Genomic DNA, 15,294 nt, shown 5'->3' with positions numbered 1-15,294 from the left:
TGGATTGAACTCTGAACTCTGACACCCTGCGCTGTAATAGTGCCATGCTAACTGTTACACTATTGTAATATCCCTGGTGTAATGACTTACAGAACCTCTGTAATTGTAATCTGAACTGTGACTGAATATATTTAAATTATTCATAAAGACTATAAAGTTAATTAACGAACAAAATGCCTAATGGTGTTTATTACCACCAGTTAGGATAATGTAATCTTCAGGATGTATTAAGGGATTTTGTTTGTTGGACTTATTAGCCTACAGAGGTTTGTAGACTCAGCCAGCGACATCATGGGCATAACACACCCACCATCGAGCGCAGCTGTAACCAAAGACCCTCATCATCTGGGATATGCCCTCTTCTCATTACCACCATCATGGAAGAGGTACAGGAGTTTGAAGACCCATAATTGATTCATGAACAGCTCTTTCCCCTCTGTCATCAGATTTCTGAATGAACGCATGAACACTACACAAGAGATTCTGCAGATGCTGGAAATCCAGAGCAACACACTCAAAATGCTGAAGGAACTCAGCAGGTCAGGCAGCACTGATGGAAATTAATGAACAGTTGACGGTTCAGACTGAGAGCTTCAGCAGAGAGCGTCCTGATTGTACAAACCAGCATTTTGGGTGTATTACATCATTGTAGATGTTGATAGTAACCAACTGTGTGCTAACCACTAACTACAGTGGGGCAGCACGGTAGCATAGTGGCGAGAACAATGCTTTATGGTACCAGTGACCCGGGTTCAACTTCCAACGCGGCCTGTTAAGGAGTTTGTACGTTCTCCCCGTGACCGTGTGGGTTTCCTCCGGATGCTCCAGCTTCCTCCCACAGTCCGGTTAGTAGGTTAACTAGTCATTGTAAATTGTCCTGTCATTAGGCTAGGGTTAAATTGAAAGCTTGAAAGGCCGGAAGGGCCTGTTCTGTGCTGTAATTATCTATTTATGTAAATAAATACATAACTAAATGAATAAGTGAATAAATAAATAAATAAATGGATTTAAACCAATATCATTAGCCATTTTGTCCAGTCCTGATGAAAGGTCTCAGCCCAAAATATGGACCGTTTATTCACTTCCATCAACGCTGTTTGACCACCTGTGTTCCTCCAGTATTCTGTATTTGTAACACAAGCTCATTATTCTACATTTTCTACTAATTTATTCAGATGGTGAGGGAATATTTGTAATTAGTCATATTTATGTATGATGAGAAAATCTGCAGATGCTGGAAATCCAAAACAACACACATAAAATGCTGGAGGAACTCAGCAGGTCAGGCAGCATCTATGGAAAAGCGTAAACAGTCAACATTCAAGCCGAGACCCTTCATCGGGACTGGGAGAAAAGATGAGAAGACAGAGCAAGAAGGTGGGAGGAGGGGAGGAAGAAGTACAAGGTGAGAGGTGAAACTGGGAGAGGGGAGGGGTGAAGTAAAGAGCTGGAAAGCTGATAGGTGAAAGAGATAAAGAGCCAGAGAAGAGAGAATCTGATGGGCGAGGGTATAAGACCCTGGTGAAGGTGGGGAGGCAATTACTGGAAGTTGCCATTCCCATTCCCATTTCCCTCTCTTACCTTATCTCCTTACCAGCTCAATGCCTCCCTCTGGTGCTCCTCACCTTTCCCTTTCTTCCCTGGACTTCTTCCTCCCCCACCCCTCCTTATTGCTCTAAATTCTCCTCTTTTTTTCCAGTCCTGATGAAGAGCCTTGGCCTGAAACGTGGACTGTTTACTCTTTTCCATAGATGCTGCCTGGCCTGCTGAGTTCCTCCAACATTTTGTGTGTGATATTTATATATTAATTGTATTTATTATCAAGGACCAAGCTTCAGCTTTATTCACCATATACTTTTACACGTATTAGGGATTTGCTGTGGTGTGTTGGCCGACTTGTAACAAAAAGTATCATTCAACAATTATAATGAATAAAGAATAACTGAAAAAATAAAGTTGGAGATTAAAAAGTGTGGATATGAAATAAATTGTGCATAAATACACCAATCCCAGTATGAATTTACCATGTATACAGCAGTATAAAAAGGGGGTTAAATTTATTATATTTAATTTACAATACTCCCTCACATTCTGAAATAGACTTAATTGCAATATTTCTAAATATTACAAATCCCTAGGATTTTATCTGGTCGAGTTTATTTTTGAAAATAAGGTGGTGGGTGGGGGGGGGGATGAACAACTTGAAGATTTGACATTGAAAGTCTTTGTCTGCTGACAAATGTCCTGCCAGGAGAAGGCAGACTGCTCCATGAAGTAGAGGATCCTCACATCGAATGCTGCCTAGTGAAGTATCGAGGCACTAGGCCAGCTGAAAGAGTTTTCAGAGCATGTTAATGACTGAAATTCAATCCCACTCCTAGCCAGTAATGGTGATATGTTATACATAATCAACTCAGTCTGTAACAGGTGGTTTAGTCTCTCCATGCCTTCATACTTGGCTGTGGCCACCAGGATTGTCCCCAGACTGACTGCTCTTCCTTAACCAGCACAAAATGCTGGAGGAACTCAACAGGTCAGGCAGTATCTATCCAGCAGAATAAACAGTTGATGTTTAGGGCCGAGACCCTTCATCAGGACTGGCGGGGAAGGGGGAAGAAGCCAGAATAAAAAGGTGGGGGAGGGGAAGGAGTACAAGCTCTCAGGTGATGGGAAAGTGGGGAAGTTGGGGTGAACAAAGAAGTTGGGAAGTGATAGGTGGAAGAGGTAAAGTGCTGAAGAAGAAGAAGAAACACAGTAGGGGAGGGCAGTGGACCATGGTTGAAAGAGGAGGAGGGGCACCAGATGGATTGGTGAGAAGGGAAGGGTTGAGGGGTAACCAGGCTTTCTGCTTCTCGTTGTCTTGTAGGTGGCCCTCAACACCCAGTGGGCTAATGAGAACTACAGATATTCCCTCAGAGATTCCACACCTGGTTCATGTATCTAACAGTTCAGGTAATAGATTATTGTGGCTTTGTAACTTACATACAACTTGGCAGAACTGTCATCATGACTTGATTTGTTTATTTGGCATCACACAGGTTCAGCTGGAGTCACTGCATTAAGAAACACTTGGATAGTGTTTTCCAACATGCCAATAAGAGATCTGACACCACAGAAAATTTACGTCATGGAAGGAGGATATTTGGCCCTTCATGCCTGTGTTCAAAGTTCAAAGTTCAAAGTAAATTTATGATCAAAGTACATATACTACATTGAGATTTATCTCTTTGCAGGCATTTACAGGAAAAAAAGTACAATAGAATTTATGAAAAACAATGGCTGATAAATATGCGAAAGAAGACAAACTGTGCAAATAAAAATAAGACCAGGAAGAAGAGCTGTAATATGTCCTTGAAAGAGAGTCCGTAGGTCATAGAAACAGTTCAGTGTAGTGGTGAATGAAGTTATCCCCTCTGATTCAAGAACCTGATGGTTGAAGGGTGATAACTGTTCCTGAACCTGGTGTTGTGGGACCCAAGGCCCCTGTACCTCCTGCCCAACGGTAGTAGTGGGAAGAGAGCTTGGCCTGGACGGTGGGCGGTCTTTGATGAAGGGTGCTGCTTTCTTGCTGCAGTGCTACATGTAATGGTGGGGAGGAGGTCTTGGCCTGTGAAGGATTGCACTGTATCCATCATTTTCTGCATCCATTTCCATTCCCAGGTATTGTTGTTTCCCTACTAGCCAATGATGCAACCAGTCAGGATACCCGGGTTAGGGTTAGCTGACCCTAAACCTGACAGGCAAAACAAAATGAATGGAAACAGCAACAAAGAATCCTTCTACATCCGAGTGTGATGGTATTCCTGAATCTCCTCCAGGACTTGCATGGCTGAGTAGTGAAAACCGAGGAAGCTACTGACATGATGAAAGAAGCCCTGAACACCACCAGAGATGGAAGAGCTTCACTGCTGTCCTGAGGTAGCAGTGTAATTGGCAGTAGGTGTGTGTGTATATATAGACACACACACACATTACCATTGTATTATAAGGCACTCGGATGGGTACATGGATAGGGAGGATTTGGAGGAATATGATATGAACTGGGAGTGGATTTGATGGGCTTCTTATTCAGAATGGGTGAGCTGGGATGAAGCTGCTGTTTCCATATTGTATGTGTTCTCTATATCCTTTTGGACTACTCCCTGAGAGAATTTTATTTCACATTATCTCTCAACCATCTTTCAAGTGCTTGATTTTCATCCCCACCCATATTTTTGGTCCCTCTGCTGAAGGAAACAGGCCAATCCTATTAGTCTATCCAAATGCCTCATCATTTTATGCACTCATAAACCTCTCATTGTTCAGTCCACACTCCAGTTCTGGGGTACCCAGTGTTGCATTCTTTCTCGTGAGACATTCCATGGACAACTGGTGGGTAGGCTCATAACTTAGGGTATGCCATTGAGATTGCAAATGAGTACACAAGACATACTTACTTACTGTCCATTACACCACTGGTTTCTAGGGCAACAATGAAGGTCCTCCAGCTCTGTCTGACCACACAATCACATCCAGATGCATAATGATTCTTCATTGCTTTCCATAACAATTTATGTTTGACTAGTCAGCGTTGTTAGCCCTGAGCTGAACTTCTGGACCTGGAGGACCTGTGGATCACTGTTAGTCTGGCCTCTACCCTTTGACCTGTTCGGCATGGGTGACCCTATCAAGAGTCAAAGCACAAGGCCCTGACTCCAGCCAACATGGCTCTCAGGGTCAGTGAGGCACACAGGCCTCCAACCCCTATTACAAGGTTGTGGTTCTTTTGGAGGATATAATGAGAGGCATTGATCATGTGGATAGTCAAAGGCCTTTTCCCAGGGCTGAAATGGCTAGCACGTTTTAAGGTGCTTGGAAGTAGGTACAGAGGAGATGTCAGGGGTAGGTTTTTTATATAGAGAGTGGTGAGTGCGTGGAATGGGCAGCCGGCAGTGGTGGTGGAGACAGAAACAATAGGGTCTTTAAAGAGACTCCTGGATGGACACATGGAGCTTAGAAAAATAGAGGGCTATGGGTAAGCCTAGGTAATTCTAAGGTAAGGACATGTTCGGCACAGTTTTGTGGGCCAAAGGGCCTGTATTGTGCTGTGGTTTTTCTATGCTTCTAAGACATAGAATGGGGTGTAATTAGCAGGAAAAAACCATTAAGTTTTAGTTAAAGATTTATCCACGACTTGCAAGTCCGAATGAAATTCTAGGTTTTACAAGAATCTTAAAATATGATGGACACTTTCAAAAAAATGAATCATTTTGCAGACAAGTGCACTTCGCTAGGACCAACCAGGGTGGGTCTTACACAGTTAATGGTAGGGCACTGAGGAGTGTGGTAGAACAAAGGCATCTGGGAATACAGATTTATTAAAAGTGGTATCACAGGCAGATAGGGTCAAAAAGAAAGCTTGTGGCACATTGGCTTTCATAAATCAATGTATTGAGTACAGGAGATGGGATGCTATTTTGAAGTTGTACAAGATGATGGTGAGGCCTAATTTGGAGTATTGTGTGCAGTTCTGGTCACCTACCTACAGAAGCGATGTCAATAAGATTGTAAGAGTACAGAGAAAATTTACAAGAATGTTGTCGGTTCAGGAAGACCTGAGTTATAAGACTGAGTAGGTTAGGACTGTCTGTATTCCTTAGAACATAGAAGACTGAGAGATTTGATAGAGGTATACAAAATTATGAGGGGTATAGATAGTTTAAAAGCAAGCAAACTTTTTCCCTAAGGTTGGATGGGACCACAACCAGAGATCATAGGCTAAGAGTGAAAGGTGAAAAGCTTAAGGGGAACATGAGAGGGAATGTCTTCACTCTGAGTGTTGTGAGAGTGTGGAATGAACTGCTAGCACAAGTGGTGCATGCCAGCTTGATTTCAATGTTGAAGAGAAGTTTGGATAGGTAAATGGATGGTAGGGGTTATGTATGGCTATGGTCCCAGTGCAGGTCGATGGGAATAGGCAGTTTAAATTATTTTGGCATGAACTAGATGGGCTGAAGGGCCTGTTTCTGTGCTGTATTTCTCTAAGACTCTATGAATCTATTTTCATTTCAAATACAGTTGAATAGTCAATGGCACAATTTTAGATTCAAGGTTCAAAATTGTTTAATGTCATTTCTAGCATACAAGTGTAAAGGAGAATGAAATTATTGCTACTCTGTTTCCAATACAGCACGAAAAAACACACTAAGACAAAGATCACAACAACAATAAAAAAACACAATAAATATATAAGATAGCTTATATACATAGATTGATTATCTTTGCATAAAGTGACACCAGACTCAGGAGTGTCTATACATAAGGTGACTGACAGGAAATGATAAAGTAGTGCATGTTGGGGTTGTTGTGGAGTGGGTTAGTGGGTGGAGGTGTTGAGCAGCTTGGGGAAAGAGACTGTTTTTGAGTCTGGAGGTCCTGCTGTGGATGTTATGTAGCCTCCTCCCTGATGGGAGAAGGACAAACAGTCCATGAGCAGGGTGGGTGGGATCCTTCATGATACTGGCCTTTTTCCAGCTCCTCTCTGTATATATGCCCTTGATGTTGGGTAAATGGTGTTGGTGTTAAACATACCTGTGTTGTCAGCTGCAGCAGTGGGGTCTGTGTGCATTCCGTCCTGGTTTCTGTACATTTAACGCCTCTCGTCACACCTTCATTTGGTCTCATTGCTGCCCATCTGGAAGGAGAAATTAATTTTAATTCCATGCACAAGATCATTTGCTTGTAAATCTTTAATGAAATGTAGCTGTGACCTTCAGTCGTTTTGGCAAGACTTGAACACCCTAAGCACATGGAGAACAGGCTCATCATTGACACAGAAATACTGATTGCAAGCTCAGGCTAGTTAAATGCCTAATCTTAAGCTGTCCATACTGACTACAGGATGGACAACATGAGGAAGAAGGGCAATGCCTCAAAAAGGAGGCATCCATCATTAAGGCTCAATCACCCAGGACATGGCCTCTTCTCATCACTACCATCAAGGAGGAGGCTGAAGACGCACACTCAATGCTATTAGAACAGCTTCTTTTCCTCTGCCATTTCTGAATGGACAATGACGTACACTACATTAGTATTATTTTTGCACTTCTTATCCAATTTAATTTTATAAATATATTTCTTATTGTAATTTATAGTCTTTTATTATTATGTATTGCATTGTACTGCTGTTGCAAAACAACAAGTTTCATGACATATGCCAGTGATATTACACCTGATTCTGATTCTCAAACCGGAGGTTTATGAGCCAATCTTCATGAGGGAAAGGGATTTGGAGAGGACAGCAACTTCAAATTTCTTGGTATTACCATATCAAAGGATCTATCCTGGGATTATCACACAAGCGTATCACAAAGAAGGCATAGCAGTGCCTCAAATTTCTTAAAAGTTTGTGCAAATTCAGCATGTCATCAAAAAATTAGACAAAGTTCAAAGATGCACATTAGATACAATGCTAACTGGTTGCATTACACCCTGCTATGGAAAGACCAATGCCTCGGAATGGAAAATTCTACAGGCAGTGTTAGATACAGCCCAGTCCAACATAGGCAAAGTCCTCCCTACCATTCAACACAGTCTACATGGAGCACTTTCACAAGAAAGCAGTATCTATTGTCATAGACCCCTGCCATCCAGGCCATGCTTTTGTCTCACTACTAAGATTGGGCAGGAGTTACAGAAGCTTATGTCCCACACCACCAGATTTAGGAACAGTTATATCCCAGCAACCAGCATGGATAACTTAGCCATCCGGTCTCTCCTACTACCAACCAGCTCAAATGGCTTTCTCTGCATCTCTACTTTTGTAACTAATAAATGAAAGTTCACTAAGAAAATAAAGTGTTTCAAACATCTCCATTAATTAATGCCCCCATCTCTGCAAAGGATGTGGCTGCCTAAATAGGAGAGGAATTTCTGTCCTTGCCTTTTATTGGGAGAAGTTGCTGTTGCTGGATTCTTTCCATTCTGATAACTGAGAAAATTGGCTTTGTGAAGGATCAAGTTTATTCACTGTACACATTTACATTGGAAGGAGTTAAATCATTGTGGATAGAACTAGGGAACTGCAAGGGTAAAAGGACCCTGATGGGAGTTGTACAAAGAACCCAAAACAGTAGTAAGGATGCGGCCTACAAATTCCAATGGGAGATAGAAAATGCATGCCAAAAAGGCAATGTTACAATAGTCGTTGGGGACTTCAATATACAGGTAGATTGAGAAAATCAGGTTGGTAATGGATTACAGGACGGGGGAATTTCTAGTGAGCCTATGAGATAGCTTTTTAGAGCTGCTCATGGCTGAGCCCACTCCAGGAATAGCTATTCTGAATTGGGTGTTGTGCATTGAAGCAGAATGGATCAGGGACTTTAAGGTAAAGGAACCCTAAGGGGAAAGTGATTACAATATGATTGAATTCACCCTGAAATTTGAGAAGGAGAAGCTAAGTCAGATGTACCAGTATTACAGTGGAGTAAAGGGAAATACAGAGGCGTTGGCCAGAATTGATCCGAAAACAATACTGGCAGGGATCTGCAGAGCCGCAATGGCTCAAATTTCTGGAAGCAATTCGGAAAGCACAGGATATATACATCTCAATGAGGAACAAATATTCTAAAGGAAAGATGACACAACCATGGCTAACAAGAGAAGTTAAAGCCAACAAGAGGGCATATAATAGAGCAAGAATTAGTGGGAAATTAGAGGATGGGAAGCTTTCAAATACCAACAGAGGGCAACTAAAAAAAGTCATTAAGAAGGTAAAAATAGAATATGAAAGTAAGCCAGCCAATGATATTAAAGAAGATACTAAAAGTTTCTTCAGATACATAAAGTATAAAAGAAAGGCGAGAGAGGCTATCAGACCATTGGAAAACAATGCTGGAGAGGTAGTAATGGGGAATAACAAAATAGTGGATGAACTGAATAAACGTTTTGCATCAGTCATCACTGTAGAAGAGACTAGCAGTATGATGGAACTTCCAGGTGTCAGAGGGCATGAAGTGTGTGAACTTACCATAACTAGAGAGAAAGATCTCGGGAAACTGACAGGTCTGAAGGTAGATAAGTCACGTGGATCAGATGATGTACACCCTAGAGTTCTGAAAGTGGTGGCTGGAGAAATCATGGAGGCATTAGTAATGATCTTTATTACTAGATTCTGGAATGGTTTCAGAAGACTGGAAAATTGCAAATGTCGCTCCATTCTTCAAGAAAAGAGAGAGGCATAAAAAGGGATACTATAGACCAGTTAGTCTGACATCAGTGGCTGAGAAGATGTTGGAATTGATTGTTAAGGATAAGGTGTTAGGGTACTTGGAGGCACATGATCAAATTGGCCATAGTCAGCATGGTTTCCATAAGGGAAAATCTTGCCTGACAATCTGTTGGAATTCTTTGAAGAAATAACACATCAGGTAGACAAAGGAGAATCAATTGGTTACGTACTTGGATTTTCAAAAGGATTTTGACAAGGTGTGACACATGAGGCTGCGTAACAAGCTACGAGCCCATGGTATTGCAGGAAAGATTCTAGCATGGTTAAAGCAGTGGCTGATTGGCAAGAGGCAAAGAGTGGGAATAAAGAGAGTCTTTTCTGACTGCTTGCCAGTGACTAGTGGTGTTCCACAGGGATCTGTGTTGGGACTGATTCTTTTTATATTATATGCCAATGATATGGATGATAGAATTGATGACTTTGTTGAAACGTTTGCACACAATATGAAGATAGGTCAAGGGGCAGGTAGTTTTAAGGAAGTAGAAAGACTACAGAAGGATTTAGATTACAAGAATGGGCCAAGAAAAGGCAGATGGAATACAGTATCAGGAAGTGTGTGGTCTTGCACTTTGGCAGAAGAAATGAAAGGGTTGACTATTTTCTAAATGGACAGAAAATACAAAGAAAAACTGAGGTGCAAAGGGACTTGTGCAGGATTCCCTAAAGGTTAATTTGCAGATTCAGTCTGTGATGAGGAAGGCAAATGTAATGCTAGCATTCATTTCAAGAGGTACAGAATACAAAAGTAAGGTTATGTAATGTTGAGATTTTATAAAGCACAGGTGAGGCCTCACTTGGTGTATTGTGAACAGGATTGGGCCCCTTTCTTAGAAAGGATGTGCTGAAACTGGAGAGGGTTCAAAGGAGATTCAGAAAACTGATTCCAGGATTGAATGGCTTGTCATATGAAGAGCGTTTAATGGCTCTGGGCCTGTATTTACTAGAGTTCAGAAGAATTCAGGTGACTTAAATTGAAACCCATCGAATGGTGAAAGGCCTTGATAGAACTGATGTGGAGAGGATGTTTCTTATCGTGGGAGAGCCTAAAACCAGAGGACTCAGCCTCAGAATAGAGGGGTGTCCTTTTAGAACAGAGATAAGGAGGAATTTCTTTAGCCAAAGAATGATGAATCTGTGGAATTCTTTGCCACAGACAGCTCTGGAGGCCAAATCTCCATCTGTATTTAAGACAGAGGTTGGTAGATACTTCATTAGTCAGGGCATGAAGGGATACGGGGAGAAGGCAGGAGACTGGGGCTGAGAGGATCAGCCATGATGAAATGGCAGAGCAGACTTGATGGGCCAAATGACCCAACAACAGGAAAAACAACATTTAAACATTTTACAGAATAAAGAATTACATAAAAATAAGGTTGGAAGTTGAAGTACAGATGTGAAATAAGATATGCATAAATACATAAATACATTGTAATGTATTTACAATGTAAACAACTTTATAAAAAGTGGTCTAAAGTGCAGTTACAGGGGTAATAGATCGAGGAAGATGGAGGAAATTAACTCGAATGGTTGATCACATTAGCTGCTTGGGGGAAGCAGTGTTTAAGATGGTGTGAAGCTTTTGTTTTAAAAGCCCTATGGTGCTCTCCAGAAGGGGACTGTTTGCAGGGTGGGAATTATGTACAAATATATTTATTTATTTTTATTTTTATTAAGCAATAATTGGCCCTTTCTGCCCTCCGAGCTGCAACACCCAGCAATTCCCGACAACTCTCATTTAACCTGAACCCAATCGTCATCATCATAAGACTATAAGATAAAGGAGCAGAAATAGGCCATTCAGCCCATCGTCTGCTCTGCCATTCAATCATGGGCTGATACAATTCTTCCAGTCATCCCCACACCTCTGCTTTCACCCCATTCCCTTTGATGCCCTGGCTAATCAAGAACATATCTATCTCTGCCTTAATTACACCCAATGACTTGGCCTCCACAGCTACTCATGGCTACAAATTCCACAGATTTACCACCCTCTGAGTGAAGTAATTTCTCAGCATCTCTGTTCTAAATGGATGTCCTTCAATCCTGAAGTTGTGCCTTTTTGTCCTAGACTCCCTACCATGGGAAAAAAACTTCATCATATCTAATCTGTTGAGTCCTTTTAGCATTTGGAATACTTCTATGAGATCCCCCCAGCCCCCATTCTCCTGAACTCCAGAGAATACAGTCCAAGAGCTGCCTGACGTTCCTCATTTGGTAACCCTTGCATTCCTGGAATCATTCTCATGAATCTTCTTTAAACTCTCCCTAATGTCAGCAACTCCTTTCTAAAATAAGGAGGCCAAAACTGCACACAATACTCCAAGTGTGGTCTCACGAGTGCCTTATAGAGCCTTCAACATCACATACCTGCTCTTATATTCTATACCTCGAGAAATGAATGTTAACATTGCATTTGCCTTCTTCACCACCAACTCAACCTGGAGGTTAACCTTTAGGGTATCCTGCATAAGGACTCCCAAGTCCCTCTGCATCTCTGCATCACTAAGTGCCAACTCATATGATGTGGGCAATCATGATAATTCTTGGCAAATTTTTCTGCAGACGTGGTTTGCCATTGTCTTCTTCTAGGCAGTGTCTTTGCAAGATAGGTGACCCCAGCCATTAACAATACTGTTTGAAGAGTATCTGCCTTTGTGATATGCACCAGCTGCTCATACGACCATCCACCACCTGTTCCCATGGCTTCACATGATTCTGATCGGGTGGGGGGGCTAAGCAGGTGCTACACCTTGCCCAAGGGTGGCCTGTAGTCCAGCAGAGGGAAGGAGCACTTTACACATCGTTTGGTGGAGCTGTATCTCCAGCCCCCTACTGTGACAATTTAGAATAATTTAGAATAATCAGTACATCTTTGGATTGTGGGAGGAAACTGGAGGTCCCACATGTATACACATGTATTTCTTGGGTAGGATGGGACTTCTTACGCATGACACCAGGGTTGAACTCCGAACTCCAATGCATGGTGTGGAAATAGGGTCACGATAACCCCTACACTACAGTGTTTTCTAATATTAATAATAATGTGTGAGTTCCTTTAAATTAATGTTCCCTTTGAGAAGATCATGCCACACCAGTGTTGTGCAGAGCCTAGATTTGTGATGATGACAGAAATCACTTCAGGGCATTAACATGTTCATCCTCAGACAAAACCATCACCACTGACCCTGGTTAAAGTACCACGTTGTCACATCAGTGAAGCTGCTGAGCTAAAAGTCACATCAGGCAGACAGAGCTAAGTTTGCACATTGCAAGTCCACACTGTTACCTCTATTGGATTTCGATCTTTCAGGCAGATAACCTGATATGCTTTCAACAGTAAACTTACTGAGAGATAGTTTATCTCCCAAACACTGGTGTGTGGCTCTCAGTAACAGATAGGAGGTGAATGCACCAGATAACTATAGCTTAGATTGTAGTTAACAGAAACATAAAAAACCTACAGCACAATACAGGCCCTTCGGCCCACAAAGCTGTGCCAAACATGTCCTTACCTTAGAAATTACCTCGGGTTACCCATAGCCCTCTAATTTTCTAAGCTCTATAGAACATAGAATAAATAGTACAGCACATTACAGGCCCTTTGGCCCACAATGTTGTGCCTACCCTCAAACCCTGCCTCCCATATAACCCCCCCAACCTTAAATTCCTCCATATATCTGTCTAATAGGCTCTTAAACTTCACTAGTGTATCTGCCTCCACCACTGACTCAGGCAGTACATTCCACACACCAACCACTCACTAAGTGAAAAACCTTCCTCTAATGTCCCCCTTGAACTTCCGTCCCCTTACCTTAAAGCCATGTCCTCTTATACTGAGCAGTGCTGCCCTGGGGAAGAGGCGCTGGCTGTCCACTCTGTCTATTCCTCTTAATATCTTGTACACCTCTATCATGTCTCCTCTCATCCTCCTTCTCTCCAAAGAGTAAAGCCCTAGCTCCCTTAATCTCTGATCATAATCCATACTCTCTAAACCAGGCAGCATCCTGGTAAATCTCCTCTGTACCCTTTCCAATGCTTCTACATCCTTTCTATAGTGAGGCGACCAGAACTGGACACAGTACTCCCAAGTGTGGCCTAACTAGAGTTTTATATAGCTGCATCATTACATCGCATCTCTTAAACTCTATCCCTCGACTTATGGAAGTTAACACCCCATAAGCTTTCTTAACTACCCTATCTACCTGTGAGGCAACTTTCAGGGATCTGTGAACATGTACCCCCAGATCCCTCTGCTTCTCCACACTACCAAGTATCCTGCCATTTACTTTGTACCTATCCAGAAGTCCCTTAAAAGACCCTGTAGTTTCTGCCTCCACCATCGTCGCTGGCAGCCCATTCCATGCACTCCCCACTCTCTGAGTACAAAATTTACCCCTGACATCTACTCTGGACCTACTTCCAAGCACCTTAAAATAGTGCCCTCTTGTGCTAGCCATCTCAGCCCTGGGAAAAAGCCTCTGACTATCCACACGATCAATGCCTCTCATCATCTTGTACACCTCTATCAGGTCACCTCTCATCCTCCGTTACTCCAAGGAGAAAAGGCCGAGTTCACTCAACCTGTTCTCATTAGACATGCTCCCCAATCCTGGCAACATCCTTGTAAATCTCCTCTGTACCCTTTCTATAGTTTCCAAATCCTTTCTATAGTGAGACAACCAGAACTGAATGCAGTACTTCAAGTGGGGTTTGGCCAAGGCCTATATAGCTGCAACATTACCTCTTGGCTCCTAAAATCAATCCCATGATTGATGAAGACCAGTGCACCATATGCTTCCTTAACCACAGAATCAACCTGCGTAGCAGCTTTGAGTGTCCTATGGACTTGGACCCCAAGATCCCTCTGATCCTGCACACTGCCAGGAGTCTTACCATTAATATTATATTCTGCCATCATATTTGACCTACCAAAATGAACCACCTCAAACTTATCTGGGTTGAACTCCATCTCTCACTTCTCAGCCCAGTTTTGCATCCTATCAATGTTCCACTGTAACCTCTGACAGCCCTCCACACTATCCACAACACCTCCAACCTTTGTGTCATCAGCAAATTTACTAACCCATCCCTCCACTTCCTCATCTAGGTCATTTATAAAAATCACAAAGTGTAAGGGTCCCAGAACAGATCCCTGAGGCACACCACTGGTCACTGGCCTCCATGCAGAATATGACCCGTCTACAACCACTCTTTGCTTTCTGTGGGCAAGCCAGTTCTGGATCCACAAAGCAATGTCCCCTTGGATCCCATGCCTCCTTATTTTCTCAAAAAACCTTGCCAAATGCCTTGCTGAAATCCATATACGCTACATCTTCTGCTCTACCATCATCAATGTGTTTAGTCACAACCTCAAAAAATTCAAACAGTCATGTAAGGCAGGATCTGTCTTTCACAAAGCTTTGCTGACTATTCCTAATCATATTATGCCTCTTCAAATGTTCATAAATCCATATTAACTTACTGAGTTCCTCCAACAGTTTGTTTTTTGTTCTCCAGTCTCCTAGGCCCCCATTAAAATGTGAATTGTTGTATTATAGCAGTAGAACCAAAGAGACATACAGACAGCCACATGAAGGCAGGTGGCTAATGACTTTATCAAACAGGTAGGTCTCCAGCAGAGTCTCAGTGGAAAGGATATCAAGAGATGCTTAGAGAGGCAGTTCCAGAGTTTAGAAGCTAAAGGTTCAGAGGGTAGCTAATACCTGGGACAACTAGAGATAAGGTCATATGACCATAAGATATAGGAGCAGAATTAGGCCATTTGGCCCATCAAATTTTCTCTTCCATTATGTCACAGTTGATTTATTAACCCTGTCAACTCCATTTTGCTACCTTCTCCCCATAACCTTTGATACCCTTACTAATCAAGATCATATCAATCTCCACTTTAAAAGCACTCAATGACTTGGCCTTCACAGCCGACCATGGCAATGAATTCCACAGACGCTTCATCCTCTGGTTAAAGAAATTCTTCCTCATCTCTGTTCTAAAGGGATGTCCTT

At 42.3% G+C, this 15,294-nt stretch overlaps 1 protein-coding gene across 1 annotated transcript in view; it reads right to left on the bottom strand.

Moving 5' to 3' along the window:
- Positions 1 to 15,294, bottom strand: part of LOC132379272 (cardiac-enriched FHL2-interacting protein) — a 94,554-nt gene that overhangs the window by 12,190 nt on the left and 67,070 nt on the right. The window contains exons 2-3 of the mRNA XM_059946970.1: positions 6,571 to 6,673; positions 2,983 to 3,156 (exon numbers count right to left, since the gene is read on the bottom strand). The gene's annotated coding sequence lies outside the window, so the exon portion shown is untranslated. The remainder of the gene's footprint in view (positions 1 to 2,982; positions 3,157 to 6,570; positions 6,674 to 15,294) is intronic.

This window comes from Hypanus sabinus, chromosome 21, assembly GCF_030144855.1.
Source record: "Hypanus sabinus isolate sHypSab1 chromosome 21, sHypSab1.hap1, whole genome shotgun sequence".
Lineage (NCBI taxonomy): Eukaryota > Metazoa > Chordata > Chondrichthyes > Myliobatiformes > Dasyatidae > Hypanus > Hypanus sabinus.
Note: the sequence above shows the minus strand (reverse complement) of the source record. Positions and strands in the feature narration are given on the sequence as shown.